Source organism: Parasteatoda tepidariorum, chromosome 11, assembly GCF_982258835.1.
Source record: "Parasteatoda tepidariorum strain Cologne lab strain chromosome 11, Ptep-v5.0, whole genome shotgun sequence".
NCBI classification, from domain to species: Eukaryota; Metazoa; Arthropoda; class Arachnida; order Araneae; family Theridiidae; genus Parasteatoda; species Parasteatoda tepidariorum.
In genome coordinates, this window is record NC_141765.1 from 83,591,931 (window position 1) to 83,613,800 (window position 21,870).

Sequence of the window (21,870 nt, forward strand, 5' to 3'; positions counted from 1 at the left end):
ATTTTCGTGACGTTTGAGAAGCGAATCACAGACGTCAATGCGACGACACAAATTTCTCTCCGTGAGAACATGGGGAACCCTTATATCGACCTTCGAGGTTAAACCCAGGCCTTTCAAGTGGTTTTAAACAGTTGAATTCGACTATCACCGATCTCACGTGTTGTTATTTGCCGATTTGCATCAACTAATGTCTTTATCGTGTCATTATCAGCTTCAACCAGCCTTCCAGAACGTGGTGCATCTTCATCAAAATTGCCAGATCGAAATTTTGCAAACCAGTTCTGGTACTGGCGTACTGTCAACACATCTTCTCCATACACATCAGTTAATTTCTTTCGGGCATGAACAGCATTTTTACCTTTTCTATAGCACAAAAGTAAAATATGACGGCTGCTTATTACTCTTCATATTTAGAAGGGCACCAACCAAAAACTACTGCGTAGAATTAATTGAACTTTTGCACACACAAGCCTTTACTATGTCAGCTCTCAAAACATATAATGATAATGCTTCTTAACTGTGAAGTTGGGTTCGAAAAAATACAACTAAATCCTCGGTTCGAAAAACGAAATTACTTTCCGAACAACACGATATTATAATTTTACTTTTCTTTATGTGTTACATTTTATTGTTAATTTTACGTATTACTCTCTTAAGCGTATAACATAGCAATGCATAACCTTTCTTTTACACGTTCTTAAATTTTGCAAGTTACGTCTTGAGGTGTTACTTTTATGTGCTATTTAATATTACGTGTTAATTTTTTAGACGTTTGACTTACGCTTTCTATACTTTAATTTGTTCCTTTACTCCTGCGTTAAATTTACTTTTTATGCGTTATTTTCACAAGTATTGAAGTATCATATTCATACCTGCCAACTTAATACGCATTTGGCGTAAAATTGTATTTCTATGTTTCGAGTGGTAGTAAAATGTATGCTTTCAAGATATTCCTTGCATTTATAAACTTAATTTATAAACTTTTTGACCACCACTATTTTTTAGAAAATTAAGCATAATATGTAATGCAGTCGGGGTCGTCTGCATAAACTTTTTTTAAATGCAGCGTATGTTTCTGCCTAAAATTGCGATTTAAATTCCATTTTACTACCATTGGGGAAAATCATCCTCATAAGGATTAAAAGTTGTCAGGTATGCATATTTATTACTTTTGTTTCATTCTTCTTATGAAATTTGTGCGCTACTTTCTTAAACGTAACTTTTACGTGCTAATTTTGATTACGTGTTTTTTACTTTCATGCATTTTTTGATTAATAAATTCTCGCTATTTTTACGCGTTTTCTTTTTTCGTAATGCTTTAATGTTACTTTTGAGTGTTTTCTTGTTTATGCGCTCTTTTACTTTTTCTGCATTCATTTTACACACTTACTTTACACTAATCTTCAACGCATTCATATTACCCGAATACTTCGCATTATCTTGTTAATTTACGCGTTACTTTTTTTATTTTACACGCTTTTTACTGTATATTTTTATTTTTATTTGTTACATTTACTCTCCTTTTTCATTAATTTTTACACCTTTGCATATTTAAGGTTTATAATTTTTTTAGTGTTACTTTTCTTTATGCATTGCTTTCAAGCGGTTTCTTTAAATTTACACGTTTTTATTACTTTTAAGCGTTTTACGTTTATTTTTATTATTTTAGCGTTTATTTTTTATGGATTACTTTTGCCCGTATGCGTTATACGTACTGTATTTTACGCTTTAACTTTCATCATGCGTTTCATTTAAGTGTTCTATGCTATAATTCGTCGCATTAATTTTCTATGAACTTGCTTTTCCTTATGCCTCAATTTCCAAAATTTCTTACAAATATTTTATGCTTTAATGCGTTAAATTTTCTTTTTTCTGCGTTTACTTTTCTTAAGCGTTAATTATATTTTTCGCACTACTTTTTTCCCCTTTAATTAACACACTTTTAAGTTTATATTTCACGTTTTTTTTTTATTCTTTAGTTCATGCGCAACGTTTTACGCTTTCCTTTAAACTTCACGCCTTACTTTACTTCATACTTCGCTGTAAGCGCTTCATATTTCTTTTTATTTTATCTTTTGGCCTACTTCATTTTCTACTATACTTTACTTTTTACTACATTGTATTTTTTTCTCTAATTTATATTTTACGCTTTAATTTACTTTCTCGTTGTATCTTTTATTTAACTCGCCATTTAATTTGAATGCGTTTTACTTTTCTCTCTACTTAATATTGTAAGATATATATTTTTTGTTTTATACTTTATCTTATACTTAACGTTTTTTATTTCACTCTTTACTTTACTTCACACTTGCTATTTTTTTTACACTTAACTTAATATTTTCTCTTATTTTTACTTTTATATTTCAAATGTTTAACATCACTCTTCAAAATTTACGTTATACTTAGCGCTTAACTTTATGCTTTACATTACACTTTTTCTTACGTTTTACTTTACATTTTACTCTTTAGTTTAATTATATACTTTACGCACCACTTCTTACATTATGCATCATTTTATGTTTTACGTTTTACTTTATATCTTACGCTGTAATTTATACTTCACGTTTTACTTAACCTTCTAATTTCCACTTGGCACGCATTTCATTTTACATTTAATTCTACGCTTACTTTTTAGTTTATAAAATTTTTGCACTGTTTCCCACTTTTTACTTTACGCATTACTTTATTAATTGTTTCCTTTACATTTTATGAATTAGTTTATACTCCTCATTCCATTTTACTTCATACATTTATTTATGCTTGGTTTACTTGATGCTTCAACTTTATACTTAACTTTAAGCTATGCTGTATTTTTTACTATATTATATTTTAGAGTCTTCATTACTTTACACTTTACTTTTTACTAAATTTTACATTTTATTATAACTTCTACTTTACGCATTACTTTATACTTCAAGCTACATGATAAAGTTTTTTAAATTTCTTGCTTTTTATTATTCGATATTTTATTTTTTTCGATATTTCATTTTATACTTAACATTTTATTTTAAACTTTACTGTATATTACACTCTTCACTTGAAATTACCTTTATTTGCTTTACATGTTTCTTAATATTTTACAAATTTTATTTAGCTATACTTTCTACTTTGCTTTATTTTTTTCTATGCTTCACCTTTCGTACTTTTCGATTTTTACTTTCAGCTTTACTTTTTTATATTACGCTTTCATTTAACCCTTTATTTCATACTTATGCTCAACTTTTTTTTCTTCACTTTATCACACTCTTTACGTACTATTTTACATTATACTTCATATTTTATACACTTTACCTTTTCCTGATATTTCACTTTCTACTACTCTTTATTCTTTGCTATAATTTTTACTAAAAATATTCTAAGTTTTACTTCATTTTACGTTTTATTGTGTACTATACACACATTCTACATCATTAAATATTTCACTTTTTTCACCTTCTATTTCCACTTTACGTTTTATGCATTACTGCGAGCAATTTTTATTTTACGCTTTACTTTAAATTTTATGCTTTACTTAATTTGATTCCGCATCATTTATTATTTAGACGCTTCAGTATAACATTTGCATCAATAATTTACTAATCTTTTTTCACGCAAAATTAAACCATATTCAAATATACGAGAAAGAGAATTCTACAGAACTATTTATAAACAAAACAGAAACTAAACTAAGCTAAATTGAGTTTAAATTTACACGTTATTTATAAACCAGATACATTTGAAGTATTCATAATATAAGTAAATTCTGATATTTTAGTAAATTTGAGGTTGAATTTATTTAAATTTTTATTATCAGACATCGCGCATAACCTTCCACCCACTTTGCCCGAAAAAGTGAGTAAATCACAAATCCCTTTCCGACTTTCGTTAGATTTGAACGGCTTAAAAATTTATTGAGGCACTACAATACAATTCTTACCAGAGCTATGATGAATCACACAATACTATTTTCCTTCATAAAGACAACATCCTGTCCTATAAAATTCAAAGTAATCAATAAAATATAAAATATCAGCCTTTTAAAATAATAATAAATTTGCGATACATATGAATAAGTGGTCACTATTGCTTCTTTGATCGAAGAAAAATTTTACTGCAATACTATTTTACAATACTGTATTAACCTCTGTCAACTAAAGTTGGCCTTCTAAATGTAGGGATTAATTATTAGTGGACACGGGAAAATAGGGAGACTAAATATATGGATATAAAACAATTGCCTGCCATTCGCCACCTGACGCAACTTTTCCCCGCCGAAATTGCACCATGTATTCCAAAATCAGTGACTTCGACTTTTTGTATAAAGCAAGAAAGATGCTATTTTCACCGAAAATTTCATTGCCCACATTCTTGTTGTTATTTCTTCCAATTCCACTTGCCCATACCAGCAAGCCTGCTGGGTGAAACCAAGCGAATTTTAAGCAGAGGGTGTGCTTCTTGTTTCTCAGTGGCACCTTCTATGGCCAAGAATTCGACTTCAGACACACATACGCCATAGCACGTTTAAAGGGTTAACCCATTCATTTATTCATCCATAGATCATAACTTTGACCTGAACCAGAGAACAATCTAGCTGCAATTCATTTCCCCCAGAAGTTTCATTTGTTGTGGAAACATTGAAGATTTTGTGACCCGACCGAGATAACGTACACCAATCACCATTTACTAAACGGGGAGTCTTCGGTGGACGAGGATCAAACTCACGGCCACTTAAACATGGTGTTAACGCTCTACCATTCAGGCTATCCTGGTCTCCGAAGAATTCTTTCATTCTTGGATGTTACAAAATTACCAAATAATATTTCAATGACGAATAAAAAAAAATTTTTATCTCCTCCACTTCAGGCAATACGAAAAACCGAGATTTACAGTGATAAAGGTTTCTTTTAAGAATTAAAAAAATATGATTTTTTTTATTAGAATTAAATTTTAAATTGTTTTTGACGGCGATTTTATTCAGGGGCATTTTTAAGTGTTTTTAATAGACTCTTTCTATCGTCGTTTTTTTCGAAAATTTCCTGGTTTTGAGTTTTGTTTTACGAATAAGTAACTATTTTTTTTCAGTTTTATATTTCTCACTAATTTTCTTTAAACATTTTCAATATTTTCTTCATTTTTGAATAATGAAACTCTAAATAATTTTATTTTACACTAGATCAATATTTCAGGGGAACAGAATTTCGTTGTCAAAGATTCATTTAGAAATAAACTTAATTACACATCAAATTTTAATTTATGGTTGATAAAAAATAATTTAATATAATATATTGCGCTAGATTTATCCTAATAATATCAGTTTTGTTCAGTATCTAATAAACTTTACGAATCTAAACTAACACTTATTGCATCTAGCATTACTGATTTAAAAGATTAAGAGCTAATGTTTATAAAATAAAAACGTTATTTATACTATGCTTAAATTTTAAATAAAATTACTTAAAAGGTACAGAAAATTTTTTCTGCATTTTAGAAATGAATCGTGTAGTGTAAATTATATTTTGAGAAGTGCTTTATTTAAATAATATGAATAGCTATTTTAATCGCTTTAAATTTCCAATTTTTGAAAAAGTGGCCCCCTTAAAAAATGACACTGGCACACCTAAAAAATGACACACAATTTGTTACTAATTTTTCCTATTTCGCTTAGCAAAAAAATCATAAAAAGTTTCAGCAAAATTTACTTTTGGTTAAATTTTTCATCGATCCTCCAAGTTCGAATTGTGCTTCAAAACGTTATCGAATTATAGCAAATAGCTTGCCGAAACTTTTCGCGAAGGAAGCCACAACATAAAAAGGATATAGTGCAAAAAGAAAAATATATGAAATGTAGCGACTTGATGAAGTAGGAAAAAGTTTGAACCTTGCCACCAATCTTCAGCAAAAATAGATTCTCAACGTGGATGCTTCTACTGGATCAATTATAAGTTACAGAAAAAAATATTAAACATTGAGTTATACAATATAAAAAACATTTTTCTACAAAAATATTATATATATTTTTATCTCTGCGCATATCTCGTGTAATTATCTCATGTTATATCTCATGTCATATCTCATGTCATGTCAATTTTAAGAGCGGACGATTGCCCTTTCTGGAAATTGTTAGCCCAAGTATATGCTATTTTACCTACCAGAGACTTCTGGGAAAAGAAATTTTTCGTTTTCTTATGTTTAGAAAGTTTGAATTTTGTCTTCATAAGATAGCTACCGTGCTTTTTAGAGAAGCCATCTACGGCCAATAATGTGACTTCAGACACACACACGTCGCAGCCCATTAAAATGGTAGACCCATTTATTCATCCACCGATCATAATTTTGATCTGAACCAGGGAACGATTTAGCGAACAGTTCCCACCAAAGTTTGATTTGTAATGGAAACATGGAGGACTTAATGACCTGACCGAGTTAAAGTGCACTAGTTACCATTTGCTAAATGGGGAGTCTTCGGCCGGCGAGGATCGAACTCGAGACCATTTAAACATGGTCCCAGCTCCTTACTAACCACGATATCCCGGTCTTTGACGAATTCTCTCGTTTTATGATGTTAATAAGAAAAAAATGACGAATAAAACTAATTTTTTCATCTTCTCCACTTGCGGCAATGCGAAAAACAGAGATTTATAGCGAATATGGTTTCTTTTGAAAATTTTAGAAATAAACCGCGTAGTGTATATGATGTTTGGAGAAATGCCTTACATAAATAATATGAATTAAATATATTTTGAAAAAGTGGCCCCTATATTTCACACGTTATTTTAATTTTAGTTTACTCTTGTCTTATATTAGTTTTAGTCAAAACTATATATATATATATATATATATATATATATATATATATATATATATATATATATATATATATATATATATATATATATATATATATATATATTAGTCAAAACTTACATTATTCTTTAATTTACTCTATAATTTATATTCTATGGTTTACTATACTTGCTACTTGACATGCATTTTACTTTACATTTAATTCTACGGTTACTTTCCAGTTACCACAATTTTTAATTAGGCTTTCCACTCTTTACTTTAAGCTTTACTTTACTAGCTGTTTTCTTTCCTTTATATTTTGTGATTTAATTTGCACTCCACATTTTGTTTTACTTCATGCTTTACTTTATGCTTAGTTTACTTGACGCTTCTACTTTATACTTTACTTTAAGCTATGCTGCGCTTTTTACTATATTTTATTTTAGTGCCTTCTTTACTTTACACTTTACTTTTTACTGTATTTTACATTTTTTTATACTTTCTAATTTATGCATTGCTTTATAATTCAACCTTATTTTCATTTTTACATAATACACTTTTATATAATTTCTTGCCTTATATTATTCTATATTTAATATGATATTTAACGCTTAATTTTACACATTACTGTATATAACACACCTCGCTTGAATTTACGCTTTATTTGCTTTACACGTTTCTTAATATTTTGCACATTACTTTACGCTCTACATTCCACCATGCTTAACTTTTTTCTATATTTAACTTTCTATACTTTCCGATTTTTACCTTCCTCTCTTTACTTTACGCTTTACTTTTATATTTTCCGCCTTCATTTAATTCTATTTTTTACATACGCTTGACTATTTTTCAAATTTACTTTATGCTTCACTTTATATCTCACTCTTTACGTAATACTTTACCTTATACTTCATGTTTTACGCTTTAACTATTCCTGATATTTTACATTTTTCTACTCTTTTATTCTCTCCTGTAATTTCTAGTTAATATTTTAAGTTTTACTTCATTTTCTCCTTATTTTTATTTTACTCACAGTAAACATTTTAATTTTTGCACCTTATATTTTCGCTTTGCCTGGTTTTTTATGCATTTCTGTACGCAATTTTTATTTTACTCTTTATTTTAAATTTTAAGATTTACTTTATTCTATGCTTATTTTTTAATTTCGATTACGCGTAATTCATTATTTGAACGCTTCAGTAAAGCATTTGCATCTTAAATTCATTAATTTAATCCTTATTCACACAAAATTAAAGCATATTCGAAGATACGAAAAAAAGTAATTTCTACTTAACTATTTATAAACAAAACAGAAATATTTAGCTTATTGTACGATATTTAATTTTATTTTTTTGTCGCAATTTGGCAAGGTTTACCCTTAGTTCAATAAATTTAATTCTTCTCTACATTGAGATTTATTAAGAAACTCTTATTTTAAATGCAAAATGTTTCATTCTTAATCGAGACATTTCAATAAAACGATATATATTTAATATTACAGGAAATTAATCTAGAAATGTTTTTATTATCATTATTAGCAAACAATCCCTATCAGGACGTTACGGAATTCTTTTTCTGATATAGATTTCACGTTTTCATTACATTCGAAACCGCATGCTTACAGTCTTGATCACGTTGCGAGTCAAATGGCTTTAAAATACAACGGAAACAGAAACCCGGGAGTATAGGTGGTATAGTGCTTGCAGCAATCTCTAATGTAGAAAATACCATCCGTATGATAAATATATTTCAAATTAAGTTACAGCAAGTTTCCTTTATTAGTTTAAAGAATTTTGATCTTTTGAAGTTAGTTTATTATTAGTTTTAGTGCCACTTGTAATTAATTCATAGTTGATTTTAAAATCCCAAAAATTCAGTTAAATTGTATTGTATTAGAAGTTTGAAACTAACTGTAAATCTATGCGTAACTCGGATAAATCATGTTTTTGCGCTTAGTTGTTTTTTCTTCTTTCCATTTATGGTGCAAATACAGTTATTTAATTCACGTTATATATTACTTAATAAGTAGTAAATAAAGTATTTTCCGTTAACTATTTCTCTTCTTAAATTATAATTTCATTTAGAATTATCAATCTATCTATAAGTCTGAAATTAAGATTCCGTTATTCCTTATTAAATTGTCGGTATCAATAAAAAAAAATTTTTAGACTTACGCGGTAGGAATCGATTTAAGTTTAATGTTGTTTAAATACAAAAATGATTTTCTTATAAATGCGAAATATTGCAAAATCTCGGAGAGCCGTAGTGGTTCAAGGGATTGAGCGTTTCACCTCAATTGAGGAGAACCGGGTTCGAGTTCCAGCTATGGCTGGTCGAATTCTGCACCCGGCTTGCACCGACCGCAGTTCCGACGTAAAAATATCCTCAGAGGTAGACGTATCATGGGATTAAGTCCCCTTACCGTCAGACTAACCATGGGTGGTTTTCCTGTTCATGTTTTCCTGTTCATTCATAAATTTATTTTTAAAGTCATTTGAATCGATTTACAATAAACGTATGGTTTAAATTCTGTTCAAACAATATTAGTAACAATCAGGTAAGTATTAAAAACGATTCAACCGGAAAAAATATTTCAAAAATCATGTTTCAAATTTGTTTCTGTAATTTTAGAAATTAAAAAAAAGCAATTTCAATAATGTATTCCTTGTGAATAAAACAGAAAATTTCAAAAAATTTTAACAATATTCAAATTTTAAAGAAGGGAAATTTAAAATCTCACACTTATTTTTTATTCTTCGCGATGTAGTACTTTTTTTACTTCACATTTTAAATTCTTTAAACTACCCATGATATAAACACATACAAAAAATTGCTTTTGTGATTTTATATTTATTTTGAAAAAAAATTTGTATGAATTTTATTTTGCAAAATGCATTTTGCTTACTTATTTTAGCTAATAATAGCATAAAATTTAAAAATACAACTCTCGTGTTCAGTTTATTATTCGGAATTAATTCAATATTATACTCAAGAAAAGTTATTATAAATGAATAAGTATTTATTTTTTGCAGTTTTTAGGGATAAAGGTTTTGAGAATTAAAAAAAAGATAAGCAAAAATAAATGAAGAGTTAGGGGCCGCTCAAAAAGTACGTACATCCCGATGGGGGGGGAGGGGATTTGATATTTTGTACGGTGCGGTACGATGGGGAGGGGGGGGAGTTAATATACAAAGTACGTACATTATAAGCATACACCAAATTTAAATTTGACTTTTTCCTACACATGTATTATACATATGTTTGTTCTTTTATTTTTTTTCACACGGTGACCACTTGTTAGAATGAGTAAATCAGTTCTCAAAAAAAGTTGTCTCGCAAAATAAAAAATTGCAAATTATTATTGTAGAAATTGACAAGTTTCCAGTTATGAGTGAATACATTCACCCGGAAAACTCAGAACTGTGTTCTTCACAAATGCGAGAAAAAGATCTGACTTGGCAAGCTAAGCACGTGAGAAACAGCAAATAACTACTGCAAATCGTTAAGTGTAACGATGAATCCTGTTGTTCTAAATTTCAGAGTTCAATTCTTTAGCTTGTGCCTAACAGATTTTTATCAGTACCTGTGCCCATAGCACAAACTGATGATGGACTTCATATTAATCAACCACGAGGAACTTTTCCATCATTATTTTTATCTCAAACGTTGGAGCCAATTTTAAAAGCAGCTGTTAATTAAAAAAATAGGTTTGAACTCCATCACAGAAATACCATACGATGCAGCATGTTCATCGGTAGAGGGTGATATTAAAAGCAAAATTTGTCCTACTTGTGGTACATATTTTGCATTTTTAACTTGTTTGAAAGATCACAAGAAAATATGTAAATCTTCTTCGCAAATCAACAAAGTAAGACCAGTTCGTCGGCAGAAAGAACTTTTGGTTATCCTCCGAAACCAGGAAAACGAAGATGATGCAGAGTGGATCGAAGATGATCTCGTTGATGAAGATAATCTAAATTTTTCATCAGTCGCAGACAAGAGTAACGCTGAATTGGTGTCTCTCGAGAAGCATTTGGAATATCTTTGGGAAAATACTGTAAATTAATTGTATTGATTGTAGGAAATTATTATGTTGATCAGATAAGATTGTTTTATTTATTGATTCAAAGATAAAGTTGGGTGTTATTGTTTAAATCATTTAAATGAATCAAATATTTTAAATAAATATTTAATTTAATTTAAAGCATAATTATTTTAATTTTTATGAAAAAGGGGGGTAGACTAATAAAATGTATATACTCTAAGGGGGGGGGGGAGTAAGACCTTATGTACGGTAATGTACGAAGGGGGGAGGGGGTTCAAATTTCTCCTTTTTGGAGTACGTACTTTCTGAACGGCCCCTTAAAAATTATTTGCATCTCCAGTAAAAACTAAAATGTTCTTGTTGTAGCAAGCTTGCTCGGTGAACTAAGCGAATTTAAGGCAAAGACGGGTTTCTTGTACTTCAGTGGTGCCATCTATGGCCAAAAATACCAATTCTGTCACACACACACATCATAGCCCATTTACAGGGCATATATCCATTTATTCATCCACATATCGTAAATTTGACCTGAACTAGAGAACGATCAATCTCCTATTCAGTACCCCCAGATTTATGATATGTTTTGGGAACATAGACATGATTGGGAATTACATGTTTTGGGAACATAGACATGATTGGGAACATAGACATGATTGGGAATTATATGTTTTGAGAAGACTTTGTGACCTGTCAGAATTAACTTGCACCAGTCACCATTTACTACACGGAGAATCTTTGGCCTGCGGTGATCGAACTTACGATCAGTTGGACATGGGCCGAACGCTCTATTACAGCCTATCCTGGCAGTAATTAAAATTCTAAATCTAAAATATTTCCATTTCTTATTTGGGATCTAACTTTTAGGGGAAAGAAATTTAAAAAAGTTCTTATGTATGTATATATAATTCTTATGTATTACTCAGTTTACTTATAATGCAAAATGAAATAGCAAAATTTTAATTTTTGAATGCCCATAAGGATGATTTTTGCATTATTGTGGAAAAAATTATACTCTTAATATTAAATTTGCTTTTAGGTTTATTGATAATTTAATTATCTTTAATTTGCAAGATTATACTATTTTATTAAGTAATATTTACCTCGAGGAATTAATCTTGCTTCGTAATCATGATCATAATATTAATTTTAATTATTTGTATTTGGGTATTATAAGAGAAGAAAATATCTGGTTTGTTGATTTATGCGATAAAAGAAAGGATTTTAATTTTAAAATATATAAACTAATTACTTGGATTTCTAATGTTTCTGGGAACATCTATTTAAATAACATTTTCAATGAAATGAATAGAATTAAAAGAATATGCAATAATATTTATTTATCCTAAGAACAAATAGATAAAGTCTCAAAATTTGATAAAAAAACAATGGATACCAAACTAAAGTAATTAAATTCTATTTAAAATCATTGAGTTTATTGTGCATTATTGTAAATAAATTAACTAAAAAATTTCCTTGCTAATTTATACAATTTTTACCATTTGCAAATTCATTTCGGGCGAATCCGTGGCTAAAATTATGTCCAAAACAGGCAATTCATGTTTCTTTCTCTTTTCTATTTTTTTTTCTTAAATAAATATTAATTTTCTAAAATTATTGTCAACTTCTTATTCTATATCCATATCTTTTTATCCAGTATAATATTACCTTGCGCACATACATTTTTGGGCCCATCCTTCTTAACTAACAAATCAAACGCACTTCAGTACTGCAGTAAGAACGAACTTTAATACAAAACCCCTCTGTTTACGCTTTAACCTCAGTTTGCGCTTTTGGTTTTATATTTTACAATCTGGCAATCTTGTTACGAAACTATTTTGATTCAATTTTAAAAAATTCCCCTTTCATGCTAGTTCATTTGAATTCGCTACTCACTTTATAGATTTCGTTTCACGTTTTATTCTGCTTTTTCTTCATATTTTATTTTCCGTTTTTACGTGATATTTTTACTTAATGTGTTTTATTTTCTTTGTTGTAAATTTTTAAAAAAAAGTTTTTGAGTGCTCCTTACTCTATTGTATTGGTATATTTTGCTTCGGCTATATTGATACAATATTAGAAAGCACTCCTTTCTGCGGATATAATCGTGTGAGCTGACGGAAAGATTATATCTTTTATTTTCCAGATTCTTATAAGTGTGTGTGCGTGCGTGTGTGTGTGCGCGCGTGTGCGTCAAGACGCAAAATGTTATTACAAATTCTTATCAAATACTGGAAAGAAACATAAACGAATAGTTATTAATACGAAGCATTCATCAAAATTTTTAAATTTCGCGTATTTCTCTATAAAAATTTAGTTTCGTGGCCTCCCCACTCCAACGAACAATTCCTAAGCCCACCTAAGACTTAATGGATCATCTTTGTTTTTCAGAATATTAAATGTGATATACTATATGATAAATATACTTCAAATTATGATGTCAAGCAGGTTTCCTTTATCAGTATAAAGTATGTTGTTCTTTTGAAGTTAGTTTATAATTAGTCTTAGTGTCAGTTGCAGTTAATTCATACTTTATTTTAAAGTCTCAAAAATTCCTTTAAATAAGAATTGTCTTAGAAGTTTAAGACAAACTGCGAGCCTCTGCATAATTAGGATAAATCATGTTTTTGATCTTACTTGGTTCTTTTTCATTTACGGTGCAAATACAATTATTTAATTTATGTTATGAATCATGGTATTATACGTTAATTATTTTTCCTCTTTATTCATAATTTTATTTAATTCTATTATTCCTTATAAAGTTATTGGTATCAATTAAAAAAAATGACAGAAGTACGCGTATTAGAATCGATTTAACATTAATATTGTTTAAAGGAAATATCACAAAATCTTGCAGAGAGTCGTGGCTCAGAGGATAGAGCATTCGTCTTCTTATGAGGTAAACCGGATTCGAATCCCAGCAATGGCTGGTCGATGTGAATTCCGCACCCGGCTTGCACCGACCGCAGTGCTGACGTAAAGATATCCTCTGAGGTATGCGGATCGCATGTAAACTCTCTTTACACACATAGTATCCCCAAGAGATTTTGAGAGCGCTGATTGGCTTTCTCGGCATTGCCTTCTGTTAAGTCTTTTTGTAGCTTCTCCTCAATAACATTTCTCCGTAGTTTGTTCCCAAAATGTAAATCAATCATAAATCAGTTCCAGTACATTTCTCATACTAATTTTATGACAAATGTTAAAGTTTTGTTCAAAAAATTAAACAGCGTTATTAATTGTATTTTAATAATAACACATTTATTTAAATCTAATTTGCTTTAAATTTTATGCTAATATTTTTTAACATTAATGTTATGAATTTTAGTTAAATGCAAGGTAAACAATCATGTTTTGGTAAAACATCAAATTAGTATAATAAAAATTAATAATAATATTAGTATAATTATAATAATAATAATAATAATTATCATAAATGAAAGTTTTATTAGCTAGCTTTTATGTAATATATATATAATAATTGATTAATATTCAAATTGAGTAGCATTGTGAATATAGTTATGCACTTAGAAATTAAAAACTCTTACTTAAATTTATTAAGTATGATTGCAGAACCACTCAGTTAAGTTTGAATTTATTATATGAGATTTTAAAATGTATATAAAAACTTTCAAAATTATGTTTGATTACTTAAAAAAGATTTTATCATATCTTAGGAAAATATTCTAAAATGTTTAAAAAATTTAATTATAATTCAGCAAAAAAATTTTAAAAGTTTTTGAAAAACTTCTTTTACATTTCTCCTGTGGCACTTTCATAAACGCACTGTGGTGACAAACAAATAATTTCCTGCAATTAAATAATAAAAAAATATTTACAATCCAATGGAAATGTACTAGAATTAAGAGAGAGAATTATTGTAAATTTATTCTCTAATTACTTATGGTATTAATTTAATGGACAATTCATAATCATTGACTTTTATTTTGATGGGAATTATGCAATCAAAAAATAATAAAAGCGGCATCTTAAAAGACAACTGCTTGATTTCTTAGATGCCAATTAATAGTTTTTCGGTATTATAAAACATTCAACAACAAAAAAAACATTAAAAATGAGTTCTAAATAAGTAGGCATAATGCACATCTCTTAGTTTTAATTTATAATAATAGATGACGCCATTAAAAAAATCTTAAATTAAAAATTTCATAATTTAATTTTAGTAATCCACAAAAAATAAATAAAATATTAATCTAATTCGATGAACATTAATTTAATGAAATAAATATCAAGTGAAAACTATTCAATTCTCATTTTATAGTGAGTATAAGAATTAAGCAAGGCAATTAAATTCGATTTCAATGTTATTTAATAAATTAGAAGAATATTAGCTTCATAAGAATTCATGCATGTAATAATCATAAATTTAACGAAGAAAGCATTTCCCATAAAAATTAAATACAATTTTTTTTTAAAAATAACTAAACTAGTTATTTACCTACAAACAAACCTTTTTCCATGAGGTTTGGATGTTCTAGAATTCCATTTCGTATTGGTAAGTTCCCCAAATGCCCTTACCCACCTATTGCAATCGTCTAAATTTAGAACATTACTTCTAAGGGTAATGGTATTTGAGGAACTATTTTTTACTTCATTTTTCAATGAAGAAGGCAGTTTCTCTGTTGAAAAAACTGACATTTGAAGTTTGTACACAAAAGCTGGAGTATAGAAATCACTCTATGCTGAAAATAACAAGCATGGCAGAATGAAATAGCCATACGTCACAGATGGCGTTGCCGAGAAAGCCAATTAGCGCGCTCAAAATCTCTTGGGGATACTATGTGTGTAAAGAGAGTTTACATGCAGACGGATCATGGGTTTACGCCCCCTTGCCGTCAGCCTAACCATGGGAGGTTTTCCTCTTTATGTAACGCAAATGCGGGTTAATTCTATCAAAAATCCATCATCCTCCGCTAAGGCAAAATTTCTCCCAATACCTTATCCATGATATTCTTTTTTACTGGATTGGGTTCGAAATTACAAGGCTATGGAGTTCATTATCATTAGTCGTAAACCCATAATTGGGTCAGCTGTTCATAGATGGTTATAAAATAAAATAAAAATCTTGTAGAATTATGTATGAAAAAAGCACTGTAAAGAAGCATGCTTACGGTTTTTTTTAAAGACATTTTCTTTTATTTGTATTAGGGTCATTCTCACAAAAAGGTGATTTTTTAAGTCCCTTAGTAATAAATATTAGGAAATACAGCAGATTTCTTAATATTTTTCTTCACCATTTTTCGTAAAGTTCTAACTAACAAATCATATGCATTTCTGCTAAATGTATTTAATATTTCATTCTTATTTTTTAATAAACATAACTTCAAAATCTGTGGACGTCCCTACGCATGTGACACAAAATAATTTTTAATGGCTGTTATGCAATTTAAATGTTATTTTAATGATTTTTATAGTTTTATCTAGTTAAATGATTATAGTAACTTTTTATTTAATATTTTTAAAAATTTTTTTTTATTTTTATAAAATAATTGACTAGCAAACTTTGTCCATCAAAAATGAAATCTTCCTCCATGGACAATTAATATAGTTCGGTAAATATGCAATAAAGGGCAACACATGCGAAATCCCGATAAGACAGCTGCTGGGAAAGGTAGCCATTCTATTTTCTAATGTTAACTATCAGTTGTTTTTGTTCTCTTTGGTGTCAGTTTTGGATTGTGTGTTCAACTGGGGTTTGGGCAAAGTTCTCCAAGTCCGTATACTCCGTGGACATCATAAAGAAGGTAAGAGAAAATTATTTTATTTTTGCTAGATGAATTTTAGATTGCAAAAATAGTATATTTAATAAAAAGAACTGCGCCATTTTAGTAACTTTAAAATCAAAAATCAGTAAAATTCAAGAACTAGTTTTTGTCTCCTCCGTGGACATAACAAGTCCACGGAGGCGAAGACACAGTCAATGGAAGAGACAATGTGTTAGATAACTATAATACAATTTTAATAATTAAATTTTTTATTTCTTTTAATTGATATTTTTTAAAATGGAACAAATGTGTTAATTTGTTTGTATTTTTAAAGAAAATCAATTAAGTTTAACTTTTTCTTATCGGAGAAGTAAATATTGGAAATTTTTCTAAATAATTTCTGTGATGTTTAACATTTTTTTTCTCTTCAAATTTTAGGAAAAAAATGGCAAAACCGAAATGTAAAAAAAGAAAGCAATCAAATTTTCAAATGCAAAAGAGAAGGGAACAGAAAAAACTTAGTATGAGACAAGATAGACGGAAATTAAAAGAAAACCCTATATTGCTTGAAGAGAGTAAACAAAAAAAAACAAAAAAAAGCAAGAAACTTTAAAATCGGTATCAGAAAAAGGTTTAGCAGAAAAATCGTGATTAAATGTACTTAAATTTTTAGAAATTGATAGAGCAAGCCGTTTGCGCCCAGGAAAAAAAGAAACAATAACAAGAAGAAAAGAGAAAAAACAAAAACGTTATTTGGATGACAGTATGTTTAACTTGAATAAAATGTTCATTAAAGAGTACCCTCAACACTCAACTTTCATGTGGAGTCTGAATTTTTATTTCAATAAACTTTACATTTTAATTTATTAATATTCAGTAAGAGTTACTTAAAAAATTGTACACAGAGGTTAAAAATGAATGTTTCCTTTCATAGCAGCATGATTAATCGGAAGTAGCTCTATCTCTAATAATGAAATATTTTATTATTTACTTATTAATGTTAAACTCATATCAGTTGAACCCAATAATTAATGAATTAGTCTTCATTGACATTTTATATTTTATAACATAAAATGTCTCCTCCGTTGACTATTACATCACCTCCGTGGACAAGGCAGAAATTAAAATATTTTAAACCTTGTAAAAAATAAAATAGAAAACTTGACCATTATTATAAGGACATATAACAAAAATAAATAAAGGCATTTATGTAATTTTTATCACTTGTTTAATTACCTTAATTTAAGAAAATCTTTTAGTCTATTTATACCTTTTCAGTGAGAATGACCCATTAAATAATGTGTTTTTATGCCTTTACTTCCTTCAAGTTATTTTGGTATTAAACGAAGTTAGTGAAATATGTTTGAAGTGAGTGTAATGCACTAATAGTCAATTTTACGTTGCATTTCGTAAATTAATTGGAAAATGAAATATTTTCTATCAAATGTCAATTCTGCATTCATAATTTTATTTTAAGTTATTTGAATTGATTTAAAATAAACGTATGGTTTAAATTCTGTTCAAACAATATTAGTAACAATCATGTAAGCATTAAAAACAATTCAACCGGAAAAAATATTTCAAAAATCATGTTTCAAATTTGTTTCCTTCATTTTTGAAATTTTGAAAACAAATTTCAATAATGTATTTCTTGTCAATAAACCAGCAAATTTCACAACAAAATTTGCAATTTTAACTATATTCAAATTTTGACAAAGGAAAATTTAAAAATCACAATCCGCTTTAATTCTTCGAGATATAGTAGTACTTTTTTTACGTCACATTTTAAATTCTTTAAACTACCTATGATATAAACACATGCAAAAAATTGCTTTTGTGATTTTATATTTATTTTTAAAAAAATTTTTTATGACTTTTATTTTTTAAAATGCATTTTGCTTACATATTTTAGTTAATTATAGCATAAGATTGAAAAATACAACTTTCGTGTTCAGTTTATTATCCTGAATCAATTCAAAATTATACTTAAGAAAAGTTATTATAAATGAATAAGTATTTATTTTTTGCAGTTTTTCGGGGAGAAAGGTTTAAAAAAAAATAAGCCTTTATTTATGTTTGCTTAATTAATTTTTTAATTTGCTTAAAATTCTGTTGTTGTTTCTAATGCCACCTGCTTGGTGAAACTAAGCGAATTTTAGGCAGAGGTTTATCTTGCGCTTCAGTGGAGCCATCTATGGCCAAAAATACTTATTCAGTCACGCATACGTCACAGTCCATTTACAGGGCGAACCCATTCATATATCCATTTATGCATCCACGGATCGTAATTTTCACCTGAACCCGAGAATCTCCAATTCAGTACCCCTGAAATATGATTTGTTTTGTGAACATAGAAGACTTTGTGACCCGACAGATTTAACGAGCACCAGTCACCATTTACTACACGGAGTCTTCGGCCAGCGGTGATCGAACTCACGATCACTTGAACAAGGGCTCAACAACCTAACAAGCAGGCTATCCTGGCAATACTTAAAATTCTAAATCTTAATTGCATCCATTTCCTATTTGGAATCAAATCTTTATGTGAAAAAACTTATGTATATATAGATACTTCTTATGTATAAACAGTTTACTTATAATGCAAAATGACGTGACAAAATTGTAATTTTTGAATAAAAAATATCAATTCTCAAACCAAATATCCTTCTCAGTTTGCATTATATTCAAAAAATGTAAATCAGTTTTTTCAAAAATAAGAATAGAATAAAACAGCTTTGTAAGCAACATTACTTTAGTGTAAGATAAGTTTTGGTTTGGCATAACCCGTTTACCAAGGAAATGGATTCTGACGTCATAATCCCGCCTCATTTTGAGTCACGTGAAGCTGTTTTCGATTTAAAGCTAATTTTGAGTTATGATTTTAATAAATTCAAGTTAATTTTGAACATCCTCAGTTGATTTTTGAAAGTTTTAAGTTATAGACTTGTCAAAATAATCAACATTACTCGATTACTCTATGTTTGCAGGTTGCTCGTTCTTAATATTAATTTTACCTCTTTGCGCATTCCGCTATATCTCAAGAGCTTTGAATGAAAATTAAAAAGATTCCGTACAAAATTATAAAATTTGTTTATCCATAGATAATTCAATGCAAAAGTGTTTAATTTTTCTTATTTATTATTTTGTTTAAAAATGACCGAAGAAACTTTTAATTGCAAGGTATACATTTTTTGCATCATTTTAAATAATGCAGTTTTAAATGGTGAAATACAAAATTTAGTGAAATCGGAAGAATAGTTCCTAAGAATTTTAAAAATACGTAAGTCATATTGTTTGAAAAAGTCTTATATTTAAAAATTTATTTCTCAGGAAGTATTCGGTCAACATCGCTCAAATGCTGTATTTGACCATTTAAAGTATTAGCAACATTTAAAATGATGCAAAAATTATTTACCTTAGAATTCATTTTTTTACCATTAATAAACAAAAAAATAAAAGATAAAAAGTATTTACTAAAGGTTTTATTTTGCTTGAAATTCTTTCTGGATAAACGGAGCTCATGTGAAGCTTTATGTGAAAAATCTCTTAATTCGCTTAAAAAATTCAAGATATGATGAAATACGTAAAAAGTAAAATTAACATAAAGGGGTCCAAATTCTGGACCATTCTTGAGTACAAATTACTCGAACCTTATTTGTCAGATTGCGGCTACCCCCTATTCGAATCCGTCGAGAAAACGATACGTTTATTCAAAGAAAGTACTTTTTTGTGTCTTGATTTCGTAACTTAAAGTATCGTTCGTACAATTAATTAGCATGTTGTACATAACCTCCTCGAATCATTCAGCTTGAGACCAAGAACGTAAGATCCAATCGTTAGATCAAAAATTACTTATGGTGGTAAATTTATTATTTTTCTTTATGCACTGTCAAGCAAAATTCATGTTTATAGCAGCTGTAGTTTCAATTTGTGCTGCAGTATTGAAAAAGAAAATCCAGAGAATGAGACAGGGAATAACAGGCATTAAAAAATTAAAATTTTTGGACAAAACTAGCGAAGATTTTCAAATTGAAAAGATATAAGAATTTTAATCTTACCTGTATTTTAATGTACTTTATTATACTGATCATTTAACACCATAGCTCTTTCCTATAAGAAAAATAGTTGCTTTAGTAAAACCATAGTTAAAAAAAGACAGCTGTGTAAATATTGCAATCAGAAATGAAGGGTATGTTACTACTCCCTCTGGGGTTGGGAAAAATTTGGTTCCATATCCAGACGTAACCTCCTATGTGTTTTTCGAATTCCAATATTTTGATTAAGATATTACAATACACATACTCTAAATTTAATTTACCGCTTTATGAGGTCAATGCGTGACAATTTAAACGAAAAACCATATAGTTTTTCTTTTACTTTTATAACCTTTTTATTGACAGTTTTTTTTCTTAGGTTTTTCATACTAGACATATCGCATTAAGTCACCGCTTTTTTTATTGTACCAACTTCATCGTTGTTGTTGCTGTTGTTGTTTCTAATACCACCTTCCACACGGGCAAGCCTGCTTGGTGAAACTGAGCAAATTTAAGGCAGAGTGTGCGTTTCTTGTTTTTCAGTGGCACCATCTATGGCTAAGAATTCGACTTCTGCCACACCATACGTTGCACCCGTTTATAGGGCGAACCCATTCATACATCCATTCATTCATCCACAATTCGTAAGTTTGACCTGAATCAGAGAATGATCAATCTCCAATCCAGTACCCACAAAGGTATTGATTTGTTATGAGAAGATGGAGAACTTTTGCGACTCGACAGATTTAACGTGCATCAGTCACTTTACTACACGGGGAGACCTTGGCCGGTGGGGTTCGAACCCACGAACTCTCGGACTTTGGCATGAATTTCACCGAACCCAGCTCAGTAGACGCACATGCGAATTCGTAAGTATTTCATCAAATATGTAAAATGATTGGCGCTTTCATACGCTATGGACCAACGGTACGTCATGGTTCTCAGCAGATCGCCGATGTCAAGCATCACTGTCTGCTGTCAGTGAGCGGGTGGGTGACCACTTGGATCCGTCTGCGTATGAACCGAGGGCGTGCAATATTGGTCCTCGTTAGGCTGCACTACCGTGAAGTGCTCGACTTCGCGCATAGGTCACCGGGCTACCAAAGCAGGGTAGCCATCCCCTCTGCAGAGGATCAAAATTGCGATGGCATGTCTTCGGATCATCCTCAGGGATGTTTCCACAGTTCGTCGCCAATAGCTCATTGAGCAGCTCTAGTGCGACGTAAATGAACAATAACAACGACTGACGGTAAGCCGAAATAGCTTGTGGTTGAATGAATTGTTAAAATGTTGAATAGAACAAAGTGAA

At 29.4% G+C, this 21,870-nt stretch overlaps 1 long non-coding RNA gene across 1 annotated transcript in view; it reads right to left on the reverse strand.

Moving 5' to 3' along the window:
• Positions 1-21,870, reverse strand: part of LOC107445981 (uncharacterized) — a 63,470-nt gene that overhangs the window by 13,506 nt on the left and 28,094 nt on the right. The window contains exons 4-5 of the long non-coding RNA XR_015430267.1: positions 20,586-20,637; positions 3,917-3,972 (exon numbers count right to left, since the gene is read on the reverse strand). This is a non-coding gene — a long non-coding RNA (uncharacterized LOC107445981). The remainder of the gene's footprint in view (positions 1-3,916; positions 3,973-20,585; positions 20,638-21,870) is intronic.